A 26,790-nucleotide genomic window follows, 5' to 3' on the forward strand; every position below is an offset into this window, starting at 1 on the left:
CGTCTCTTCTGAAATTTGCACTTCAAAGCCCCAAGGAGGTTCTCTAAGTGATTCAGAGAGAAGAGTGATACAGAAATCGGTACTACCTTAACACCACCCCAGATGCCATTACGCCTGCTGATGCAGTCAGAGGGGAAAGTGTAGCAGATTTGGCGGGCAAACAAAGTGGAATTGGTAGAATGGCCAGTGGCTGTGCTGATGGAACTAGGAAAGAAGACGGTTGTCATGACGATGATGGGTAAAGCCCGAAGTTGAGGGTTTTCCTGGGCATTGCGGTGAATTCAACTTTGCAGAGACCTTCTGCCATAGATCGTTGGTTAACTGGTGAGAAAAGCATTCCCGGTTTTGGATGCATGTGTATTTTACTTCCTTTTAACGATAGTTTGCAAAGTGTATTTCTATCTCCCTTTTACATTAAGAAGAAAACGATCATCTGAAAAGTAATACAGCCATGCTTCTTTTTTGCTGACAACTTTCACCTTTTGTACTATTTGTTATTTTCTTGGATTCTTCCTCTGCTTCTGCCTATCACCCAGTCTTTCTAGCTTTTTTTGTTTTGTTTTGTTTTGTTTTCCATTTACCTGCAGTGGCTGTGTACCTCTTTCCTTGACCTCTCCCTGGCGAATGTGTCTCCCAGTTCGTTTTACCTAACCCCTTCTCTAGGCTGTCGAGTCTCTGGGCTCTGTATTGTCCTTCTTGACCTGCTGGCCCCATCCGTATTTATTTATTTATTTATTTATTTACTTATTTATTTATTTATTTATTTACTTATTTATTTATTTATTTATTTATTTATTTATTTTATATCCTGGTTTCCTTCCACATTTTCTAGAAAAAAAAAATCCAGATACTGTTTCCATCTGAACCATTTATGAACCCTTAATAGAGGAGAAATGTAGCAATTATATAAATAAATATGGTAGTTAGTTTTCTGTTCGAAATGTCAGGGTTGGCATTTATGTTCATGGTGCTAAGCTTTTTGCTGCCGAGCTCGAATTAGATACAGTTTTTCATTTAACAGCAAGTTACATGTTCTATTCTAGAACATAAAGTAATCCACAATGAAAACCAACGTTCTGTTAAGGTAAAGCTGCTCAAAAAATGTGATTTGGTATGGGATGCCTGGGTGATTCAGTAGATTAAGTGTCTGTCTCTCAGTTTCACCTCAGGTCATGCTCTCATGGTTTTGTGAGTTCGAGCCCCAGGTGGGGGTCTGCGCTGACAGTGTGGAGCCTGCTTGGGAGTCTCTCTCTCTCCCTCTCTCTCTGCCCTTCCCCTGCTCATGCTTTGTCTGTCTCTCTCAAAATAAATAAGTAAAAGTCAAATTTTTTAGAAATGTGATTTGGTATGTTTTTCTGATTATCTTTGGATGAAATATTCCTTTATGCCTAAAAGTATCCATGTTCTAGAGAAGCTCCTCTCTGGTTTCAAACTGTTTTCAATGTAACTTACATTTCTTCATCAGGGAAAAAAAAATACTAATAATTAAAGCTGTCATTTTAATACATATTGAACTAAAAAGAATTTATTTGGGGTCTTTCTCTTAAAATATAGCGGAAGCTACTCATTTCCTTTCAAAGACTATTAGCAATATGCCAAATCATTGCCATAGTCTATTTGTATATGTCTTTAGTTTTCCATTTCTTCCTAAATCCATTTTTATCAGTTTTTTCATAATTTCATACAGCATATGAACTTGCATGTATGTCTACACACAAAACAGTTTTACGAAACATGGTCATAGTGCTAGACTATTATCTGAGTTCAAATTCTGGCAGTTTGCTTAATCTCTTAGCTGCAGTGTCCTCATGAGATCAGCATCTGACCCATTATCATTACAGATTTTGCTACCTAAGGATACCGTCAAAATACTGACATTACTTCTCCCATGGCGTGATCCTCCTCAAGATCACATCTAAACCCCTGGTTCATTACTTCATTATTCCTTATTTCACAGATTAATTCAACGGCAATAAAAGATTACTGACACTGACCCATAATTGGTCCACACGTGCCCTATCCTAAATACTGAGACATGAAATTAAGATTCAGATTCTATTTTCATGGAGCTTGCGGTGTACTTGAGAAATAACATACCCAATGTGATGAATGCCATGGATAAGTAGGGGAGCCACTCGACGTGACGTGAGCCATAGCTCCATCATGCCCCTGTAGTCTTCATTACAGCAACATTCCTTCTCTCTGTTAATATCCAACTTCTTAAAAGGAAGAACTTTGGTGTGCCCCTTTAAATTTCCAGTGCCTTATCAGCGCCTAGCATTCACTGACACTGACATTTACATGAACGAAATACCCAGATGTGTTACTGAATGAATGAGTGAATGAGTGGAGGTGAGTAATCCAAGAAGGTAGGGGTAAGACACCAGGTACGGAAAAGTTGGTAAACTGTATAGCAGGTATTCCAGACCCTTCAGAAAGTGGACGTGTGACTTGGAAAGCGGAAGAGTTGAGATGAGATCAGCAGAATAATCTGATTCGGATACTGAAGGCTCTGTAAGCTGTGTCCATGGACACAAACACAACTTCAGGAGAAGTGAGAAATGTACTACTATTTTAAATCGAATCGCAGTGGATGGATGGAGTAGAGAGAGAAAAGAAGACCAGAAAATGAAGATAGCACAATGCAGGCATTGCAAGTAGGACCTTGCGAGAGCCAAGAAGGGAGTAATGTGTGGAACGCTATAACGGAAGAGCAAATTTGAAGTCAGTAAGATTTAGAGACACATCAGGTGTGCATGAGTGAGAGCCGCGGACGTGACTGAGGTCGCTATCCTCCGTGATTCGGTGATGGGGTGTATCATAACTGATGTTGGAGACTGAAATTATAGGAAACGGTACGTCTGCTTTTAAAGGTATCCGAAGAGAGATACGAGCGTGGTGTCCTTGAGGACGCGATGCACACGCTGTTGGCAATTTAGAGCCGGAGCAAGAAAGAGCAGCCAGGGAGGGTGAAGACAGCTGATCAGGGAACTGAGCGCAGAACCCCATCTAATCACGACATCCGCATATTAAAGTGGAACGTGAGATGAGTTTGAGCCGATACTCTCCTCGGGGTAAATTAGAACACAAAACTGAGTATTTGGGAACGTTAGATGGTATTCAGCCCTGACCTCTTTCTTATGGATAGTTTCAGCAGGTTATCAACTGGAACCAGTTTGTCTGTGGGTATAGATGGACTTGAGGGACAGGTTTTATTTTGGGAGGAAGGAAGGGAAGAGTACTTCTTTTGTCCCGTGCTTGGAGCTTTCCCACTGGTAGGGACTTCCTCCTGAATTATGGAGAGAAGTACTTCTAGGAGACTGGTTAGACAAAGCAGACTTATCTGGGATATGTCTGAAAGGTGCGGAGGTAGACATGAGCCATGGTGCCTATTAGATGAGCAGGTGTAATGACATTTGGTTTTTCTTCTGGTATGACTTTGCCGTACTTCCTTTTAGGAGCGACCTCATTTGTTCATACTTCCTTTTGAAAATGTACTATCTCTATTATGAGGATGATTGCAGGTGTTCTGCAAGATTCGAAGAAATACATTTGGTCCAGCTTAACAGAATGGGGGGTATGGTGGCGGGGAAAAGGGAAAAGAAAAGAGTCGCTTTTCTCTTTTCATTGAGTTATTTTCTTCTTATTCAGCCAATATTTGCTACTTTATCTGTTGCTTGATTTTCTCTGTTGGGATTTACACTGATTACAATTGCAAGCTGTAACAATGTAAAATGGCATTGACTACAATTTAGATGGTTGGGCTAAAATGGGGAACTGTTTTGCAAAATATTCTCATATATATATCCTATATATTTACAGGAAAAAAATAGCTTTTTTCTTATGAAAAGTGTTTGTTTTTTTTTTACTAGGTAAAACACCTTCCTCCCAGATTTCTCTATGACATTATCCAGCATAACAATATATGATAAATGCAGTCATTCAAAATTAATTCCAATGAAATAATGGTATAATTAGGTGGTGATTCTTGCTTTCTACTATCTTATTATAAGATATCCATCTTAATAAAAATAATGAATTATTGAGTTCCTCTTATATGTCAGGCATTGTTCAAAGCACTTTGCTTGCATGATCCCATTTGATTTTTACAGGTATTATATCATTGGCATTCTTCTCTTGGATTTTTGAAAAAAAAAAGATTAAAAATGTTCAAATATTGTGCTCAAGGTCATCTCCCTAGCAAAGCTGAGACTTGGATACAAGAAGTGTATAGATTTAGGTATTAGTCCCCACTGTCAACAAATTATGTATTTGCTTCAGGGCTTAACTTCTCAAAAATATTGATTTTTTTTTTCACCCTTTGTAATTTTATTGTGGAGTTTTGAGATGTTTTTGGTGATCGTAGAATTTCTCTTTTCATTAGAGTCTCACATCTTTCATACAACAGCAGTATTTTCCTCCTGTATCATAATTAAGCAAAACATTTGCCCTGTATTTTTAAAATTGTAATTATAACATTTTAACATCATTGACATAATCATCATCATCATCATCATCATCATCATATTAGTCACAAATATTAGTAATCAAGAATAATAATATCACTGCTTATAAGTTATGTTATGAGTTCATTTTAAGCCCCTAAAAATAATATTCATATTGTTCAAGTACATTGTAATGCATATTTGCCATAGAAAATGGCTAATTCACTGCATCTATGTGTTGTCAGCTAGTAAAAATCGAGGGAATGACAATTTCAAATGCTGAAATAATAATGGACTTCAGCCATATTTATTTCCCTCTGCAGGTGCTGCTTTATATTTCTTTGTACTTTGCAAGACAGTTGTGCAGCGGTTTCAAACTTAGAGAAAAATTACAAGTACAAACTATCTTCCTTCCCCTTCCAAACCTTTGCTCTCTATATTTTATTCATTTTATTAAGTGGGAAAATAGCCTCAATCAGCTTTCCCTTTTTATTAAACTTCAGAGAGTGCTCCATATGTTTTCTGTCTGTTGCACTTTCTTGACCCTGAATGTCAAAAGTGGTACAGCCCCTGTTAGTGGTGGCAGGTGGGAGTGCCCTGTGACACAGTTAGAAGAACACAGCTTTTGTGCCAGCCGGGCTGAGGCTAAGACTTTAGATCTGGGAAATCTGACAACAGTCTTGGGCAGTTGGTGAGCTTGGGTTTACGCTGCAGTTAGGATACCATCCGGCTACTAATTAAAACAAAACCATTAGCCCCCCGCGCTTGAGATTTCTTGTCCGCCGAGCGCTTCTTATAATGACTATTTGATCCAGTTTTGCAAGGACTAAGTAAGATCATCTATGTGTAACCCAATTGATAGGACACTTTGCAGCTTCTCTCGCGTCGGGCCTGATCGTTGATTGTTGGAAACCATTTCGTCGCTCCGTACCCAAGCCACAAACATCATGGCAAAGTCACTGATCCGCAGTGCAAATTTTACTAAAGGTTTTTCAAGGAGCTGGGTTGGGTCATTATTTCGGATAGCAAAAAGCCGATTTCCTAAATGTTTTCTTGAAGTATCTACTTCCCCTCCAAATACTCTTTTCCTCTCCCTTAGCTCAGATTGTATCTTTCAGTAAGTCTGATTCAGATTCTCCCTCCCAAGTCCTTCCCCTCCATCCTTTTGATGATCAAAACAACAGCCAGAAGAACTGTCACCAAAACAGGAGGCTGTCACCCGTTAAAGAACCAACAACCGTTGTTCCCTAAAGGTAGGCTGGTGATAGGGGTGAGGAGGGGGCACCCTTCTTTGGGAAACGGTTCCTTCCTTGCCCTGGCCTCTAAGAATTAGCAGGCACACTGCGAAAGGTAGTTAATAACCTGATGTTAACCGTACTACAGTCACCTCTCACCTGCTCTGCCTGTGTCTACCAAGCCCTTCATTACTGTCCCACTGTGACCACATCTTGTGTCCGCCATTCGGCCCTTAAACCCCTAAAGCAAACACCGATCTCACCAGCAAATTTACCTTCCTTTAAACTGACATCAGTCTCGGTCTTATATCTATATTACTGGTGAAATCCCAGAGTGTAATTTCTAAGAAGCTCCTTTTTTTTTTTTTTTTCCCCTTCACCTTTGAATTTGCTGTTGGAGCAAACTCAGATTCCTTTTTGGGGTTACATAATGCACGTTTGTGGAAAATTTTTTTAGGCCGCTAGTAGACTTTCTGAGATCTTTCTAAATCATCCTCAGTAATTATTCCCCTGTTGCTTGTATCATTAGAAGAATGATCCTTGAAATATGAAATGCTGGACCAGCACCTAAAAATGCATTTGTTGGGTTGTGTGCCTTTAATTGGCTCTCTGATATTATGTTCAATGGCTTCCAGATCTAGGGTAATAACTGTACACACAGAAATGGAATGTTACTAGACCGAAGATGCCTACTTTAGAGACATTCTTGCTTCCTGTGAGAATAAAAGGCAAAAGCTGAGCATCGAGAAGGAGAGTTGCATTTAGTCCGCTCATAGCTTTTAGTTTTGCATTTTCCTGCCTCCATCTGCCATGCTTCCCTCCCCTTGTCCATGTGGAGAATTCATCTTAGAATCCGACCTGGTGTCTCTTCCAGGCAGATATTTATTCTGAGCTCCTGTCCTGGCTGGAGAATGGCCCTGTAAACTAGTCTCTACGGATGAGGAATTGCACTCACCCAGACAGGGCAACCTGCATTTTAAATGGCAACTTACACCTTATAGGCAGAAGGACAAAGTGGGAAGAGTTTGCAGGAAAAGAAACAACTTCTGGCTCTGAGGGCATGGAAGGTCCATTGCTCATAGACGGCACTCATTAACCGGTGCTCCTTTAGCACCTGCTCTGTGTTAGGCACAGGAAATGACAGATAATAGAGGCTGTCACTGTCCTCCAGGAGTGGGACATAAACAGACACATGCGGTCAGGGCGAATGCAAAGGGCTATGGCTGAATTCAAAACAGAAATAGCTTAATAATAACCTTTCTTGAATATGCTTGGACATTGGAGCCTCAGAAAAAAAATTAACCTTTCCCCCTTCTCTGTTCCTTTAATGTGGATAATATCTCTCTGTTTACACTCTCTGTATCCCTTAGGGAGAGTGTGTACTTTTTTGTGTGTGAAAAGAAATTAAAGAAGTAGGCATTTTCAAGGCATTGGAGGTGTTCTGGTAAGATGAGGGAAGGTTATCTCCCCTTGAAGGCACTTACGTAACACCCAGGTCCGATGGGCCCTGGACTGAGAGCACGCCGTGTGACCTTGGGCAAGTTCTTCATCCATTTTGGTCTCTATTTGCTCATTTATAAAAGGAGTGCATAGAACTTGATGTCATCCAAGCCTGTTGGAGCTCTCACATTCTAAAATTGTAGAATCAGTCCTATGCCATCAAAAATGGTTTTAGCCACATTGATCGCCTGAGTTTGCAAAACAAATTTGCATCGTGTCCCCTGTTCCTCTGTTTTATAGAGGAGCAGGTTGAACTTTGGAACATGTCTTAGTCCGTTCAGGCTGCTAGAGCAAAATATCACAGACTGGGCAGCCTATAAACAACAGAAGTTTATTGCTCATGCTTCTGGAGCCTGGAAGGCCAAGATCAAGCCACTGGCGTATTGAGTATCTGGTGAGAACCAACTTCTTGGTTCACAGACAACACCTCCTCATGGTGTCCTCACATGGAGAAGGGGAAAGGCAGTTTTCTGGGGTCCCTTTAAAGGGGAAACTGACCCCATTGTCGAGGGCTTTGCCCTCACGACTGAATCCCATTCCAGAGGGCCCACCACCTAATACTATCATCTTGGGGATTAGGTTTCCAGTAAAGGAATCTGGGGTCGGGACGGGGGCGGGGCACAAACCTTCAGTCTATAGGCGAGCGGTTAAGTGCCTTGTACACGCCAAGGTCCCATGAACTGGAGGGGCTGACAATGACAGCCACCACTGCTGGCTCTAAATTCTACACGGTTTCTTTTTATTCAAATAAGGAGACAACAGATTCAGATCCTTCACTTCCTATCCCCAGCAGAATTCCGTGATACACAGCATCAATACAAGAGCTCTGCAATAAGGCAATTATTTTATTTACTCCCTTTTGACATTATAGTAACAGAAATGTCCATTTGTTAAAGGTCCTGTGTCAGTACTTGGCGGAACAGTAGAAAAAAATAATAGTAACAATAGGCGAATCCGTTTGGGTCCTTCCTGCATTGTTGCCTTTAACCTCCACGACAACCCTAAGAACTTCAGCATTGTTGCGGACAAAACAGGATATAATTTTTTTCCTGTTGCCTGCAAATTGCAGTCAGAACCTTACAGGTGAGAAAAATAGGTCAGGAAAAACTTTTAAATCCTAAAGACAACGGTTGGATCTCTTCCCACGGAACTTCAGTGACCAAGATTGTGGTTTGTATTTCACCCACAACTTGCCAACAGTCCTTGCTAAGTAGAAACCTGAAGCTCCATAACGTCTCAGAGTAGGAGCATTTTTATACTGGTTGGGGATTCTCTAAGAAAACCAGTCTTAGAAACTGTGGGTTCCCACAGGAAGTGAGGCTAGGACCTTGTCACATGCGGATGAACTGGCCCAGGGTGACTGGAGAGTTCTGTGCCCAGGAGTTTGGAGCATATGTAAGCAAAAGGAATGCTGTCTGCTTTCTACCTGAAGAACCTCATAGGCTAGAGTCTGGCTGGAGCAGCTTGTGATGGAAGCAGAGATGTCGGAGGGAAGAGGGTCACCCCTGCACTCCCCCTTCTTGGCGTAGCGAGAACGTATGCTTCCCCGGGCCGGGTGGTCCCTGCCCAGCCAGGTGGCATGTGAGGGAGGCCAAATCTAGTGGAGTTGCAAGAATTGTTTCAAGGAACGATCAAAGAGGATAAGTTGGAGAAGAGTCCAAACTGCTCAGGAAACTGTGACCTCTGCGTGAGAACCATTCTTTAAATTAAACGCCTCCCTTTCACAGCGATTCATCAACAGTCAAGAGAGGGCTCCAGATTTCAACAGCTAAACATATGAACTTCTCCTTTTCCTTTAACCTGTCCCTCAGCCAGACAGTTGCAGAGGACGGGAGGGGTGAAGGAACTAGGAAGAAAGAAGGACCTGTCTCCCTTCTCCCTCTGCAGGGTTTTCGTAGAGACACGCGTTAGGGACGGAGATGGGGGAGAGATGATGTTTTGGTGATGTGCACAACTATTGGATTTTCAACAGCTGAAATATCAAGAAATCGAGTCTTAATGAGAGTAGCAGGAAATTTCTTAGAAATTAAAAGGCTGTAGGAGCCTCCCAAGCTCTCGTTTACTCACAGGGAATGGAAATTCTCCATCAGTCAAAGGCTAGAGTTGGAAATAAAATAAAGTAAGATTGATTATTCCTTTTTTTTTTTTTTGAGCCTCATAGATACAAACCTAGCAAATCAGTTAGGTATTTGTATTCCTCTATTAGAAAGAAGAAAATGGAAGCTTAACGAAAGTTGCAAAATGTACCCAGCACCAGTCAGTTTGCAAATTACAGCAGGAAAATTAAAGACCCGTGCGGTCAGACCCTAACTCCTATGCAGTGCTCACTATGTAACTTAAAATGACGAATGACACTTCCAGATATCTTCACAGTAAGGAAGAACAATACTCCGACTCCACTGTTCCTTTACTGGGTAACGCAATGCTTGTTTATTCTTAATCCAGGTGACTTGGTATGCTTTCATTTGTCTTACTGCACTTTCCCTGGAGATCCAATTCTGCGTTCAGAACTACTTACTAGGCATCCTTTAAATGTATGCTAGACGTTGTGCTTGATGTCCCAACTTGGGCTCATTGGCTCCACACCCCCGGTGAACAGCACACGCTGAACGTTCCCCGAGCCAAGTTCTCTCTGTGATTGCTCAACAGCACTACAGTTCACCCAGAAACTCAAGTCCACGTTGTATGAAACACGTTTGATTTTCTCTTTCCTACTCACTAAGTCCTCATCTCTCACTGAAATGAAGTCGTGGAAGGTGAGGGAGTCGGAACAAGTCTACGCCTACCTTTGAACAACATAATAACCATTTTAGTTTAAGTCCTAAGAAAATGAGTAAGTGTTGAAAGTTTAGCAATATGGGAGTGGCATAATTTTATCTGTAATTTAAAAAGATTATTCTGGCTCTCAGGTCTACTTGGTAAACTTTTGTTGGTTTATAGGGACATACGCGTCGTGTAAGTTTAAGGTATACATTGCATTGCTTGATACACTTCTACTTTGATCACTGATTACCCCCATGGTCTTATCTGATGCCTCCATCACCTCACGTGGTTATCATTTCTTTTCTGTGGTGAGAACATTGAGGAATCATTTCTAAATACTGCCTCCTGGGTAATTGCTTTCTCTTTTCAGCTTCCCTCTTCCAGTCTCAAGGCAGAGAGGAATCCTTACATTACATTCCAGTCTGTGTGTGTGTGTGTGTGTGTGTGTGTGTGTGCACGCACACACACACACACACGTACGCGCACAAGCACCTATATCTTTCTCTTGCTCTCTCACATTGCATTGTAATTACCTATTTACATAATTTTTCTCCCACTAAACTGTGAGATTCATAAGGAAGTAAGTGAGTCACATTTGTGTTCCAAACATTAGCTATAGTGTCAACATATGGAAGAATGTACTTCAAGTATTATCTCCTCCTCACCCGTTTACTTCCCAACGCACTGCTGTTTTCACTTGCCTGCCCCATTTCCTCTTCAAACTCAGCAATGTCCTTATGTCCTTCTCAGGAAACTATGTTTTCCTTCTGCGTTTCATATTTGGGGTCGTGACGCTGCCAACCGTGGTCCATCGAGCAGCGAACTGTGATTCCCCACCATTCTTCCCTCTCCTTTACCCCCACATTCTGCAAAAATGCCTTCTGACGACTTACTGAATCTGTATCTTACCCCATCTCAACACTAATTGCAGGCGCTCCTATTTTTTTTTTTTAACCTGGCTTATTAGAACAGATCTTGAGCTTGTGTTCCTACTTCAGGATCACCCGTCCCATAATACCCAAACATCTGCTAGAATGGGCTTCCTAAAATTCACACCTGATCCTGAAGCTGGCCTAGTTAAAGTCCTTTATTGGCAGCTCTCTGCCTGCAGAATAAAATAGAAACTCTTTAGCAGAACATATAACATGTTTTGTGATCTCCAACTGCCCCAGGGCTGGACTTTGGGCATCTTGACCCACACTCAGAACACCCAATGGACCACCAGTTGTGCCACTGACAACACTGTTGCTCTATCTAGAAAGTTCCATTTAGCAAATTCCAACTCCTAGCTTAAAGTCCATGTGAAGACCACCCTCCTGTGAGGTACTTTATAAAAAGTTTATAAAGTTAATGCTTATCCCTACTCTGGCATTTGTGATCTTTCTATTATAATGGTAGAGTAGTGACCTCCCCACACTGCCCGCCCAGCTTATTGTGAGTTCTTCAGCTTGAAAATTACGCCTTCATTCTTTTTCCTTAGTTTTTACCAGCAGTACCTGAGCATTGCCATATATTGATCATATTTTCACTCAAACAATATACCAGTAAAAACTCAAGATAATATTTCATTTCTCTAGTCAATGAGAAAGTTGGAGATGATTTCAGGGCCACAAATAAGCACATAAATACATTAATGAGTTAGAAAACACAGATTTTTCTCTGTCTTCAACTTCGTTATGATCTGAACAACAATGTCAATGAAATTGACAACTAAGTTTTCTTCAGTACTTCTGTATCACTCATAAAGAAATTATGTTCAGAAGAGTTGATTAACTTAAAAATATCATATAACTTAAAATAGAATTTGGGGCTCGGGTCCACATATTTTTTCCATGTTTTATTGCCTAGCATAGCCTGTGTTTATGTGAACATTGATAATAATAAATACTAAAGATCTGGCACAAAGTCACCCATACTTAGATCCTTTTAACTGGTGTTCTAAAGATTTTGCTAAAGATTTTGCTACAACAGGATATAAGCTGTGGTTCAGAAGGAAGTGTCTCACCTCAGAGAGTCTGGTTAAAATTCGGCTCCACAAGTTGGTACCCAGGTGACCTTTGGAGACCTTCAGATCCCTCACCTATAAAGTGGGAACCATATTAAGCTCATCAGGTTACAGTGACAATTTAACAAGTAAGGGGCATGCAAAGTTTTCAGAACATCGTATGGAATATAAGCATTTATTACAATGGTTATTCTTCTCCAGATTTGGTGTAAACACCTGAATCTTCAATGAATATTTGGGCAAGAAGCATGATTAGATCTGTCTCCAGAGCAGGAAGACATTTTTCTAGTGGGATCTTTTAGTCGTAAGCTAAGTGCAACCTACAAATTATTGTGTATTCAATCAGTGATTATCCTGTCTTATTTTTCCCTGTTTTGATTTTATATATCAAAATTAACTTGGTGGTTGTCATGGCCACCGAAGAAACAGAACTGAAGGAAGGGAAGTGTGATAATACGGTAACTTTTTGTTTACCCTGAGAAGCTTTTTACCACCTTTGCCGTATTTTTCTCAGATTCCTCACCATTAATCATCACAAGGGCAGCTCTCCCTGCATTTTACCCTGTTGAGAGAAAATGTTCTACTTCTCTCATAAAGTATTTCTTCCTAAATCTTCCTACCTTGGTGACCTATCTTTGCTTTAAATTCTTGTACCATTCCCCTTATGGACTCTACCCCCACATTTGGTAATAGTGTTTATTGCATGTAGATGTGTTAAATATTCCTAGGTAGGTTTAACATCCTTTGTTCTGAGGCTGTATCTTACTCAGTGCCCACCATGGGTCTTTTGGAATCAATATATATACAATGATTATGGGTTTATGACCAAAGAAAATAAAGTGGAATAAATACTTAATTTTTAAAATTAATAATAATTATGTACATTGGACAATGTTCACACTATCCAAGAGTATTTCTAATATTTTATTTTATTTTATTTTATTTTATTTTATTTTATTTTATTTTATTTCTTTATTTACTTTTACTTTAGTTTCAAGATACCAGCCTTGTAAATCATACATTAGAAAATCGAACAGCATAGTATCACTTGCTAACAAAAATATAGCAGTATTAAAAACAGCTTTTATTACCCTACTACGTCAGTAAAAATACACGTATAAACACCAGAACTGTAAAGTTTTAAATGGAAGGCTGAATTATAATAAACCATAGATGAGCCTATGCATTACTAACAGCCTGTGGAAGTGAGAGCAGCGGGCAGAATATATTAGGTTAGTCTAGTCACACATCAATCCCTTGGGTGACACTAGGAAGCCAGAAGATGTTGCGTAACAGGACTTATAAACATTAACTGCCAGATGTTACCCACGAGCTCCAGAGACAGAGTTCTCAGATCTGCGTAGTGCGGTGTATGGGTTCATAGAAGCCTAAGGAAGACTATGCGGCTATTTCTTAATTCTTTTGCAGTGTGATTTAGAAGGGGCCGTTCCTGAAGAATAAATATAAGTAAATAAAATCTGAAGGGTTTGTATTCCCCTGAACGAAACCTGATCTTTATGAGGGTGATGCAAATCTCTCTAATTGCAGGCCTCAGATTTATTAACCATGGAAACAGTAGTGTTTCTCCTAAAAATATTTTGCGTCATCCTGGAATTTCTGTGATGTCGTGAAATATTTTTAAGTGAGTTTTAGGGACCGCATTTTTATTTGATTTTCTAATAATTACAGAACACTCTACGTTGCATCAAAGTTAAGAATAAGCACATTGGAGAGCTAGCAGACATTTTAAAGTTATCACCTGGTTCATCTGTCAGTTATTTATCGGTTCATGTGCCCGGCACCGGAGGTAACAAATAAATAAAACTGAGAACCTGCTCATACCCTCCCTGGCGAGAGGGGGTACAATGTGATATGTCATAATAAAGGTAACATGTAGTCTTTAGGAAGTAAGACACCCTGAACACTGATGACGCCAAGCGGTAGAGAAACATGGAGGACGTAACACCGTATCTGATCTCGAGGCATTTAGAAGAATCACTGTGAGGAAGGTATGAACCAGGCTTGCAGGCTCTAGGACTGCAATGCCCAAAGACAGAGACGTTATCTTTGCTTTTCTACCAAAGACATTGCAGATGATTTGGCTTGGTTGAAATAAAGGCTGTGCACAAAAACATAACGAGTGATGTGTTTGGAAAAGTTATCCAAGATGAAAGTCCGTATTTGCTACGCTAACGTATTTGAATTTAGTCACGAAACAGTGGAAACCACCAAAATGTTTTATATATGGATGGGAGCGTAGTTGAAACAGAAACACCGCCAGATCACAAGATAGTTCATTGGAAGAGGCTGCAGTTGTTTATGAATTGGGACGCTGTAAAAGGTGTCCAGGTGAATGAATATCGGTTCCAGTGGTAGCACAGGAAGTGAACAGGAAAGATGTAGCTTCTAGTGTTATGATGATCTTAAAATTTATAGCATGTGTTTTCTTTTTTTTTAAGTCTATTTATTTATTGACTTTGAGAGATACAGAGACAGCATGACTGGGGGAGGGACAGAGAGAGAGAGGAGAGAGAGAGAGAGAGAGAGAGAGAATCCCAAGCAGGCCCTGTGCTGCCAGCGCAGAGCCCAATGGGGGGCTCAAACCCACGAAGCCGTGAGATCATGACCTGAGCTGAAACCAGCAGCCAGACGCTTAACTGCCTGAGCCACCCAGGTGCCCCTGTAATATATGTTTTCTGAATATATGTAAGGAGAAGACAGTGAATTACTTCAGTTTGAGATGCCATTGAAATACGGAAGTGGAGTAATCCGGTGTCTTTTGTTATCTGACACACCAGCCCGCAAGTCTCTGAAGAAATAGATCATTTTTAATTCATTGTTGTTTGTTGCTCCTGTGTTTGAACAGAGTTTCACATTACAAAGCGATCCAGCCAGGGGCGTCCTGTCAGGTCTTGGCATGGAGTTGGTAGTAAAAACCATGGGTGTGGACAGCATTGCTCATCAGAGAAATGCCAAGAAAGATAAAGACAGAACATTTGAATGGATATACTAGCAAGGGATGAGGCAGGCCGCTGGTAGACGGGCCAAAAGTCAACAGTCAACAGGGTGGCTAGTGGGTGTCAGGGCAAAGGGAGCTTCAGGTGGGACAGTAGGGGTCCTGGAAACCAAGGGAAAGAGACGTATTCAAGTCACGTCAGTTTGCGATGGAGAAAATGGAATACGATTATCAATGCGATTTTAAGGTTACAAGAAGTTATTGATATTCCTACTAAAAACAGTGTCCTCCCGGTGGTTAAGGTAGAATTCAGACTGCTGAGAACTCAGCCATGGATAACACTGAGGGCTGGAACCTGGGAGTGCAGGAACCTCACTACCACCCCCGCCCCCGGAACCTCGTCTGTGAAAGCAATAGTGTGATGGCAAGAAGGGAGAGGGGGCAGGTGGTTGAGTTTGAGAGGTGGTGCAGAGTCAAGGGGACGCTTTTAAATTGCACTTTTTGTCCTTTCTTTATGCAGATCTTGTTTCCACAAGGGATTAGCTTCAAGATAGGTTTCCTTATGCCTGGCTTCTACCTGGTGAAACCCACCTGCCCCCCGGCCCCTGCCACCCCCAAAATAAAGTGTGCTCCTGAAAGACTTCCTCAGTCTTCCTTATTATACCGACTCAGGGAGGGGTTGCAAGCCAACTCTCAGAGCCCGGGACCCTTGCTATTTTCATCACATTTGTTACTTCTTGCTCGGGATCCTTATTTAGATGCGCCAGTCCCTTCCAGTGCCCGGTAGAGGTGACAGAACAGTAGTTTTCTGAAGACACACGTGGTGCTAGCGATGTCTCTGGTTCCCACCTCGCTGCAGCCACCCTTGCTGACGTTCGGACACCGTCCAGGCTGCTGAGAGTGTGGACGCCGACAGCTCGTTTTTGCCAATTCTAGCAACACCGCCTCCGCCCTCTCTCGCCTCCGCCAACACAGTGCTCTCCCGAGTCCCTGGATGCCTTATACTCCGCATATGATGGCATGATGAAACACTAGGTTTTTTGGTACTTCCTTTGGTTTCAGCTGCGTGTGTAGATCTGGAGACTGCTTTGAGGCAATCTCAGAGACATACACTATGACCTTCCGAGTCACCCGTCTTCTTGATAATGTGCGCCCTGAAGTCTCTCTTTTCTTGCAGTGAGATTTATTTACTCCCCCTGTGGGTACGCTTCAAATAGATTCAGAAATGTCTTGCCCTGCCTGGGCCAATCCTAGGGTAATGTCTTTTAGGCTCAAGCTGGAGCGCGGCAACGTTTATCCCCGCATATGGACATATTGCCTTTAGAGCTGCAAGGATGTGATAGAACAGGACAGCGAGCGGCGCTCTTTTGTTCCCAACTAAAGCACCCTGGTGCGGGCAGGGTTTGAGAGAAACTGGCCAAACCGTTTGTTCCAATTCTGTTTTCATCATTGCATTTGTTTCTTAGTCAACTTTCCGGCAGAGGAGCAAATAATTTGCTTGTATTTCGAAAAGTAAACATCTGCTAGGGTAAAATAAACGTAGGTCCGTGTTAACCACTACAGTAGAAGCTGGATGTTCAAATCCGCATCTCGGCTTCACCGACTTGAATACGGCAGGAGTGTTGGGAATGGGCTAGAACTGAAAATCTAGCAGTGATGATAATAACAAATGACCTCGTAGTAGGACTTCGTAACTTGTTCGAGTGTCTTAGTTATCTTGGACGCTATATTCTTCCACCAAAAAAGAGAGCGAGAGAGAGCATGAGCTGGTCACATTTCATTAAAGAAAATCGCTGTTGGGGTTTTTGTTGGTCTGTAGATTGACTCCAGGAGAGCTAGCATCGTTCGTATGTTCAGTGTTGTGTTTAATGAACATGGTGTGTGCTGTGTCTCTCCTCTTATTTCGGTCATCATACCTGGTGCCTTTCACTACCATTCAGTAAGTCTTTTAAAATCTCTTGACCTCCCCCTTTTCTTTTTTGCACGAATGGCAGTATTCAACTTCTAAGTGAAATTAATTTTTTGCCATTAACTTTTCACTTAAATTGTATTCTGATCAGAAAATGTGGAGTGTTCCTTGTTACCATTTTGTTTACTGATCGTTCCTGCATTTGCGACTGTTCTTGGATCTTTTTCTTTTCTTTTTTTTTTTTTTTTGCTTTTGGAACTACCTCAAGATTTCCTTTAAGACCAACCTCTTAGAGATCAAATCCCTCAGTGTTTACTTACTCTCTAAATATCTTCATTTCCCTCTTCATCCTTGAAAGATCCTTTTGCTCACTGACAATTCTAGGTTGACAGGTATTTTTCCTCAGCTCTTGGTAGATATTATTTGACTGTCTGTTGACTTGTGTTTTTGCCATTGGAATGTCTGCTATCATTCTGTCACTTCCCTTAATTGACGTGGCCTTTCTTTCTGCCTCTTCAAGGTTTCCTCTTCATCTTCTGCTTTGTGATTTCATTGCCATGTCTGTAGGCATGGATTTCTTTGTGTTTCTTTTTTTTTCCCATGGAAGATATTCTACCTCTGAGATCAATGGCTGCATATTTTCACCAGCTCTCAGGAATTTGTAGCTATTCTTTCTTTAAATATTGCCAAATGTCAATTCTGTTCTTCAACGACGTTGTATATGGAAATTCCATTTTTGATCTCTTTGTTGTTGTATTTTTTTATAATTTCTTATTGTCCGCTTAGTTTTGAAGATTCCACTCCTGAAAATGTTGCACACATATCCGTAAAAAGTATATTCTGTATTTGATGACTCCAAACTCTAGTGATCCCCCCTTTTATTGTAAGCTCTTGTTCTTTCCCATTAATGATCTATTCCCATTAATGTGTGCTAATTTGGGGGAAACTTTCCTCCAAGGATGACCCGTTATTCTTCTGCTTTGTTTCTCCCCGTAGCAGAAGAGAACATTGGACCAGTCCCATTTCAGGATACCCCCAGAAGTGTCGGTACAGAAAAGGTGCCCAGGCCTGGCTTCCTTGTGTTCTTTTCCAAAGTTCAAAATCCCCACAGAAGTGTTGCTGCAAGAACCACGTATCAGAGATCACCTGTTTCAGGATGCCCTGACATTCAGACCATTTTCCTACACTCCTGTTCCCCGAATTCCCTCCTCCTCTGGATCTTCTGCCTGTTCTGGATTCCAGGTGTTTTTTTCTCCCAGCTACTGACGGTTAGTCCAGCCCAGGATCCAAGCATAAGAGGGGCTCAGCTGTTTAGGATTGTTTGGGGCTGAGACCGCTTGTGCCTACCGAGACCGGTGAAGCCTCCGTAAGTGTGACTGGCAGGACTTCTGTTAGGGAAGTGTGTCTGCATGAGTGCGTGCACATGTGTGTGTGTGGACATGTCCATGGTGCATGTGTGTGCATACGTGTGTGTGGTGCTTCTCAGAACTCCCAATCGCTAGTATTACAAGACACAGAAGCCCTCAGAGTTATTTTCAAATATGGTAGAACCTTGGATTGCGAGTGACTTGTCCTGTATGTTCCTCAAGATGAGCAAAGGTTTCTGATATATTTTAACTTGATATCGACGAGCGATGTCTTGCACTACGAGTAGTACGCGATGCCGAACGTCACATGATCACAACTGACCCAGTGGTTCTTGAAATTCGCTTTGTTATACAAGTGCTTTGAATTACCAGCATGTTTCTGGAACGAATTATGCTTGCAAACCAAGATTTTGCTGTAATTATTTTATTATGAATATATTAAAGATCAAGAGAATATAAAAGGACTAAATATAAAATTCTACCAACCTACTACTGAGCCTTTACAAATATGGGAAAGTTTCCATGAAATAGATAACTCACAAATTTGAGAACAAAATAGTAAGTACTAACGTTACAGAGATAACAGTCTATCGTTTCCAAACCATCAAAGAATAAAACGGGAAACAAATCTTATAAATCAAAAGAAAACAGGAAAATAAGAAAAAGGAAATGAGACAAAAAACTAGGGTTAGGTGAACACAAAATATGGTTGTAAAAATAAACCCAGATGCTTTACTAATCAATATAAATGTAAATAGAATAAACTCTCCAGTTAAGAAAACAAAACAGGGAGAAGTGGATTCCACTAAGGAAAAATGTCAGGACCATAATACTTACAAAAACACACCTTACCTTAAAATATACCTGCCTACGTGCAGGAGGGCTGAAAATCAAGGAATATAAAAAGATAGACATTAACTAAAAGAAAACCATCTACTTCTGATCTCTTTCCATGGATGTTACCATCGGCTTATGAGTCCACAGCTGGAGATTTCTTACTGGTTAGAACTTCCACAAGAACATTTGACAGCTTTTCTTGTTCTATTATTCTAAAATTAAGATGTAATTTTGTTTTTAATCCCAAATCTCTTTTATGGTCACTTAAGTTGCTTTCTAGTCCAAGAAACGAAATAGATACTTCAGAGCTATTCTCATCTTATGACGTCCTCCGTAGTTAATGAGTATTTCTCAGAACATTTGCTATTGTTCAAAAGGGATATATAATTCATCTGTACCAAGTATACAGAGCCAGGTAATTATAAATTCAATTTGAGATCATAATTTTAACATTGAGGCTCACAAAAACCTCGTGAGAAAAGCAACACATTAATAGTAGAACGCCATGGAAATATAATTAAAAATAGAGTTACCTTCAGCTACGTCCCTGCCCATGATTTGAGTTCATTAGTTCTTTAACAATTATTGCATGGGTACCCGCTAAATGTTCGGAATTCTGAGAACTATATTTACGGAGATGAAAACAAACTGGAAAACTCTACCCACTTTCAAAGTTCATATCTAATCCATTAGAAGTTCAGGATGAATAAACATTATTACTGTAGAACAAAATGCTGTAATACAGACATAAAATTGTATAATAAAGTCAAGCCCTTGTTCCCAAAAGAGTTTTTTCCACATAGCAGCCAGAGTGATCTTTGAAAAATATAGTCAGACAAAGTTACTCCTCCATACATCCGTCTACTGGTTCTTTTTTTTCGATAAGAGTTCTTCCATTGCTAAGCTCCTCTTTGGTGAAGGGCGAGAGCGTAAATATTTTGGGGTCACACCATTTCTGTGGCATTTATTCAGCTCTGCCCTTGTGGCAGTCAAGCAGCCCCAGATAGGGCAGGAATGAGTGGGCATAGAATGTTCCAGTAAAACGTATTGATGGACTAAAAGCTCTTTGGAATATCCTTTTTTTTTTTTTTGGAGGGAGGGAGGCTGGAAAATTGTTGCTACTGCTGATTTTGCTTCCAGAAACCTGACAGTGTAAGAAAATTTGGTAATTTATAAAACAGCTGACGGAACCATGGAAGTCTTCACGAGTCTTCAACTTTTTTTCCTCTGGCAGTCCGTGTTGTTTTGGTAACAGTAGCACAATTATTCTCTACGTCGCAGTTACAAGATGCATAAAACTCAGGGGTAGAAAAATGTCACTCTATTTCATAACTAAAATTATGTTCTGGACTCTGAGGTCACAGTTGTGCTTGACGGTTGTCAACCTTCCGGCGAGGTTTCTTTCTTTCTTTCTTTTTTTTAAGTCCTATTCAAGATTCTGCCCAATTCTTTTTGATGTACTTTCTGCAGATGGCTTCTGCTCTCTGCTCCATTTCCCCACGTCCTGCAAAGGGGACATAAGGGCGGCGGCGGTCCTGCTGTCATTTTCTGTGCCGTGGCATGCAGCTGTCACCATTGCAATCTGAACAGTGTTCTCGGTTGTCCCCTGGTTGGCTCGCCTCCATAGCACCCTGGACAGCCTGCAGCCTCCTGGCATCGTGAGCCTAGGGGAGTCAGGCCCCCTCTTCCAGTCCACTGACTCACTCGTGCGCCACAGTCCCCCTGGTGCCCACCCCACCCAGACCCCCGGCCTCTGAGACTGGAGTCCTAGCCGAGCCCTCAGAGAACTCCCGCCATCCTCTCTGTGTCTGTGGGTCACATACAAATTCCCCGGCAGCTGTGAGAACCCAGCGTTGGGTAAAGACCCTTGCCCCTCTCCCCTCAGGGGCTCACTCCTTCTCGATCGGATCCCTGCAAGTGAATGTCAGCTCCTCCACTCCTCCCCTCTCTTCCTCTACCTCCACGGGGACAATTTAGAAGACTCACAGGATGCCAGCAGGGCAAACTCCAGGAGGTAACTGAGGTGGGCAGTGAGTTAACTGCCCTGTGACTGCCTCACACGTCTCCCATTGTAATTCCTTCATACTAAATCTTAGTATGTTCCACCTTAACTGTGGAGCAGATAAGACCATGGGCTCTGCCTACAGACTCAGGTTCCTGCTTTGCCACCTGTTTGCAGCATGATCTTCGCCAATCCTCTCGGTAACCTGAGGTCTCACTTTCTTCAACTTTAAAAGTTAGGATGATAACTGCCCTCCGAGAGAGGTATCCCTCTGAGGATTAATGAGATCATCAATGTTAAAGTTCCTACCCAGGACCTGGCATATAGTAAGACCTTGCTAAATATTATATGATTCTTCTGAGATATTCCTACACATTTATTGATTTATCTAAAAGGAGGACATAAAGGGCAAAGTAAGCTCATCTCCAGGAGACGACCAGTAAGGAGCTGGGGAAATGATCGGATGTAGTGCGCATCAGCCAGGGGAAGCTGTTTCAGGATCAGGAAGCACAGGGGGACCTAAGGCTGTTTCCTAGGCAGGAGGTGGGCAGGAGAGGGATGTAGGGCAGATCATGAAGGGCTCTGTGCCATCAGTACACACACACATATACAGGGTATATAATACTGATACGTGTATGGATTTATAAGGAGTTGGGTTACGTGATCATGGAGTCTGAGAAATCCAAAGATCTACAGCCCACAAGCTAGATGCCTAACAGAGCTGATGGTTTAGCTCCAGTCTGTATCCACCGATCTGGGAACCAGGACAGCCACTGGCACAGTTACAGTCCAGAGCAGGCAGGCTCGTGACTCAAGAAGAGCCAGTTTTTCAGTTCGAGTCCAAAGGCAGAAAACTGTTGCCTAAGCCCAGCAGTGTGGCGGGATCTCTCCCCTCTGGTTTCCCTTTCTGTTCTATTCTGGAATTCACTTAATCAGTGGGTAAGGCTCGCCCACATTAGCGAGGGCAGTCTTTTTACTCTGCTTACAGATTCAGAGATTAATTTCATCCAGAAATAACCTCAAAGAGATACTCAGAATAATGTGTGGCCAAACGTCTGGGCACCCTGTGGCCCAGTCAAGTTAACACCATCCTACATGTTTTCAAAGCTGTGGCAAGGAGGTCAGATGTCTGGTGAACAAAGGGCACTACCAGGAGGAGAATGAATGGGCCGGGGTGGAAAGAGGCACCGAGTTCTATTGCCTAGAGAGGTAAAGGTGGCAAAGGGGAAAGCGGGTCTGTGTATTCTGTAATTGATTTTGCTTTCCAGTCTGCCTGGTGGTTTGCCGCATGTTAATCTCCTTGTTTAATTGCCCCACATTGAGGCGCATTGTAATGCTGAAGGTGAAACATGAGAAATAGGAGCTTATGAAGTTTAATTCTCATACATACGTTGTTATTCTTTTTTGAAATATAAAAGATCGTTTATCCTTCTCTTATTGTCTGCATACAAATTAAATGATCATTAATGGACTATCCATACATCAGAAAGCCTCTTTAAAATTTTTTAGAGTAGCTTATGAATTTGAATTTTTCCACTTATGTGGCTTTAATGTAAAATGTAGTCTTTCCTTCTAGTACAAGAGCAAAAATAGAAACCTTTTAGTCTTTCTGGCCCCAGAGTATCGCCATCTACATGTTTGAGCTTCAGTTGCATGTGTCTCTCACCAGTAAAATAAATTTTGAAATACAGACTGAGAATATTTAAATCGAATGAGCTAAGAAAAATTAGGTCCTGATACAGTATTTAAATTTCATGTCCTAAATACAGTCTTTGTCACATCAAATAGAATTCAAAATTAATTTTATGTATTTAAAGAAAAAAGTATACATTTTCACTTTCCGCATATTTTATTTAGAAATCGATCTACACGTAACATCGTTGCCTTTGCCTAAGATTATTTTATGTTTGCTGCATGTCTCATTGTGTGAAAATTTTCATGATCAGAATTTCAGTGTTTAAGGAAGGAATTTTAACATGCGTATGAAGGAATGAAAGTACGATTATATTACACCTTTTAATATGTTCAAACATTTTAAATGAGCCTCTTTTTTTAATTAATTAATTTCTTTTTTTAATACGAAGTTTATTCTCAAATTGGTTTCCATACAACACCCAGGGCTCCTCCCAACAGGGTGCCCTCCTCCATGCCCATCCCCCCACTCTTCCCTCTCCCCCCACCCCCCATCCACCCTCAGTTTATTCTCGATTTTTAAGTGTCTCTTATGGTTTGGCTCTCTCCCTCTCTAACTTTATCTCTTTTTGGCCTTTTGGCTACGATTGAGTGTAGTATCTGTTCTTATCAGTTTAAATGAGCCTCTTTAAATCCAGATTTCCGTATATATATATTTTAGTGTTTGCATTCCTAAGACGAATTAAACGCTTTATGGCCAGGACAAAATTTAGGAATGTTATGGAAATATCTCATTTTGAAATAAACCCAGTATTGATATCCAGTGTTTTTGAAATCATAGCATCATTTAATTTTAATTTTTTTTTCAACGTTTTTATTTATTTTGGGGACAGAGAGAGACAGAGCATGAACGGGGGAGGGGCAGAGAGAGAGGGAGACACAGAATCGGAAACAGGCTCCAGGCTCCGAGCCGTCAGCCCAGAGCCCGACGCGGGGCTCGAACTCCCGGACCGCGAGATCGTGACCTGGCTGAAGTCGGACGCTTAACCGACTGCGCCACCCAGGCGCCCCGATAGCATCATTTAATTTTAAAATAGTAATCAATTCTCAAAATTTCAGCAAACATAACAGCCCTTCAGAAGCTTGTCCGTTTCTGTAAAGCAGCCACATCCAATATAAGAATTAACTAGTGTTTGTGCTAAGTGCATATATGTCACTGGATTGGAACGTGGCACGGTTTTATGTAGCAGGACCTCTCTTATCTCTGCTGGCTGGATGTGATTGCCACGTGATTCCTGAGGCCTTACGTTAACACTCTCCAGGATGGTTCTCAACACAAGTGGGGAAGAACATCGAGAGACAAAGAAAAGGGGAGGAAATAAGGAGAAAGGAAGAGGAGAAGGAGCAGGGAGAAAGAGGAGGAGTGATTTAGATGGACTGTGACTTCGTAAGTGGATGGCAGATGGAAAATAAATGGAAGAAAGGACAACGCAGTGGAGTTTATGCAAAAACATTTCCATCTAAGCTAGTGGAAAAACGGAATTCATTACAGAGGCATGTGTGTGTTTTAGGAATAGAATATATATATATATATATACATATATATACACACACACACACACACACACACACACATATAGGCATGTATATATATATAACCACACTTCCATTTTTATATTTTTAGCTAATTTTTACTTTTCTGTGCTATTAATACTGGAAAATTATACATATAATTGCAATAGCTATCATGGGCGTTTCAAAAGAATGTATTACCTATTTTCTTTGTTTGATAGATAAACAATAAAATGTTTTTTGTAAACTTATGGTAATAAGGTGTACGTTTTTTCCCCCAAATTGTAATATAAGTATTTTTATCAAATCAGTCATAACATCTCAATTAGCCAGCGGTATTCCACGATTAAAAAAAATGCCTCGTGTTTAATTTTTAAAATCTGAAAATACTAGCTGAATAAGGTCTTGATTACTACAAAATAGGCTTAAAATGTTAAAAAGGAGTACTTTGCTCTGAAGATCAAACCATCTATTTTTATTTTGAGGAAGAAGTTCACGAGAAGCGGCTACACTCTTTCCAGCATGCTTTTGCCACACAAGGATTTGAGCTGTCCGTAGCGGAATGTCCTAAATTACTCCCTGTGATTTAATACTGTTTCTTAAATATGGAGGACCCTGTTGCCAGAGGCAGAATCCAGCATATATGCTCTTGTCAATATTTTCCTTAATATCCTCAAGTTGCGAGAGACAAGTGCCTGAGAGAATTTATATTTCTGCTTGAAAATGTTATTGATTTTAGGAGTCTTCTAAAAGTGAATAGATGGTGGGACCAAGTCCATTGTATGTGGTTTTCCTGCTAACAATTTCCAAACAATTACTGCTAACTATATTGATACCCTTTTAGTTTTGTTCTTGATCACTGTGTGATATTTCTGATTAACAATAACTACTAAAAATCAAGAAGTACAAAGGTTGGATTTTCTTACTGCGGGGCCAATCAAAGGCTAATGTTATTTAAGACGCATGCCAGAAAGATCGATAGCTCAGTGGGTAACATCTTTATCAGCTCATATTGCAATTCTCAGGGAGGATGCATCGCATGGCTACTCACATGGCTATTGACACGGCCGAGTCCTCACTGGCCATTGGTCCGAGATAGTATTTCCTTGCTCTGGGGTTTCCCTATAGTTCACAGTATGAGAACTGACTTCCATGAGAGCAAACAAGAGACAGAGAGAGAGAGAGAGACAGAGAGAGAGAGAGACAGAGATGGGAAAGTGTGGAAAAGGAGAGAACAAGATGGAAGCCACTGTCTCTCTAGCAAATTTTGGAAGTAACGTTCCATTGTTATTGCCGGAAGTGAGTCACTATTTGTTAGAAGTGAGCTACGGGTGTAGCTCACACTGCAGGGGAGGCAGTGACACCAAGGACATGAATACTATCAAGGGTGGGGGGTACATGCAGGGCATTCTTAGAGGCTACTTACTGCATGGTGTTTGAATCTCTGTATGTAGGTTTCATAGATCACTAATCTTTGGTATTTGTATCAACCTTTTGGAATAAAAACAAGAACAAACACCAACACAGAGGTCTGTAGTTTAATGCATTAAAACAATAACAATGTACATCTCTTGCATTTTTGTTGGCTAATTGGTTCCTCTGCTTCATGTGATGATGGCCTGAGCACTGAGTTGGTTCAATGTCCTCACTCCCATGCCAAGCAGTTGGTGTTGGCCATAAGCTGGGAATTCAGCTGGGGCTGTTGCCTGGGGAGACCTGGTTCTCTTCCATGTGGCTTTTCCATGTAGTCTGTTGACTTTGCTCTCAGTATGTTTGCTGGGCTCTGTAAGAGGGAACAACCCAAGAGTGAATGCTCCGAGGAAGGAAGCAGACACTGCCGGTCTGTTAACATCTGGCTTCAGAAGTCCAGGATGGCACACATTTCTGAGTGCAGGGGCCACCTCAGGTTCAAAGGGAAGGCACATAACGTCCACTTCTTGATGGGCAACTGTCATCTCTATAACTGGAGAAGAAGAATTCTGCTGGAGAGCATCTTTGAAGATTGGCTACCTCAGTGTGACCCCTGGCTGTAACTATCCACATACTTGCCACAAGCTAAAGGTGCTCACCCCATTCAGGAGCCTCCAAGTGTCACCTCCTATGACACAACTTGAAGCCTAATATCCCGTCATCTATATATTGGGTCCAAGTGCAGATGACACGGCGTGTCAGCACCCCACTGGCACAGCTGTTCAGATGCAGCTCCCTGGGTGGCCAGACCTGTAAACTAAAAACTCACATTATCTGCGCTCCTGTCCATCCCACCCTCCCACCCAACGTGCAACAGTGAGACCCGTATGGAAAACCATAATTAGAAACCTCCCATTAGAAAGAGGAATATCGGGAGGCTCACAGTACTGTCATTCATAGTAATTCTAGAAAACAGCCTGACGTGAGTTACCATTTCTTATGATTGGCAGCAGGAAATTTTCCTTGTTTGGGGCTCTTTCCCCTTGGGTGCCTGCAGTGGCTTTGGACTCTGGGCTCAGAGCTCTGATTTTGGAGGCTTCCTTCCCCCTCAAAGCAGCCCATGTTCTCAGGGAGTAGGCTTGTCGGCGTCCTTCCTG

The 26,790-nt window shown here is 41.4% G+C and overlaps 1 protein-coding gene and 1 pseudogene across 3 annotated transcripts in view; both read left to right on the forward strand.

Annotated features, from left to right (window-relative positions):
* Positions 1-26,790, forward strand: part of NETO1 (neuropilin and tolloid like 1) — a 112,290-nt gene that overhangs the window by 26,017 nt on the left and 59,483 nt on the right. The window lies entirely within an intron of this gene.
* Positions 23,273-23,404, forward strand: LOC115498888 (annotated as a pseudogene).

Source organism: Lynx canadensis, chromosome D3 (assembly GCF_007474595.2).
Source record: "Lynx canadensis isolate LIC74 chromosome D3, mLynCan4.pri.v2, whole genome shotgun sequence".
In the NCBI taxonomy this organism is placed as follows: Eukaryota; Metazoa; Chordata; class Mammalia; order Carnivora; family Felidae; genus Lynx; species Lynx canadensis.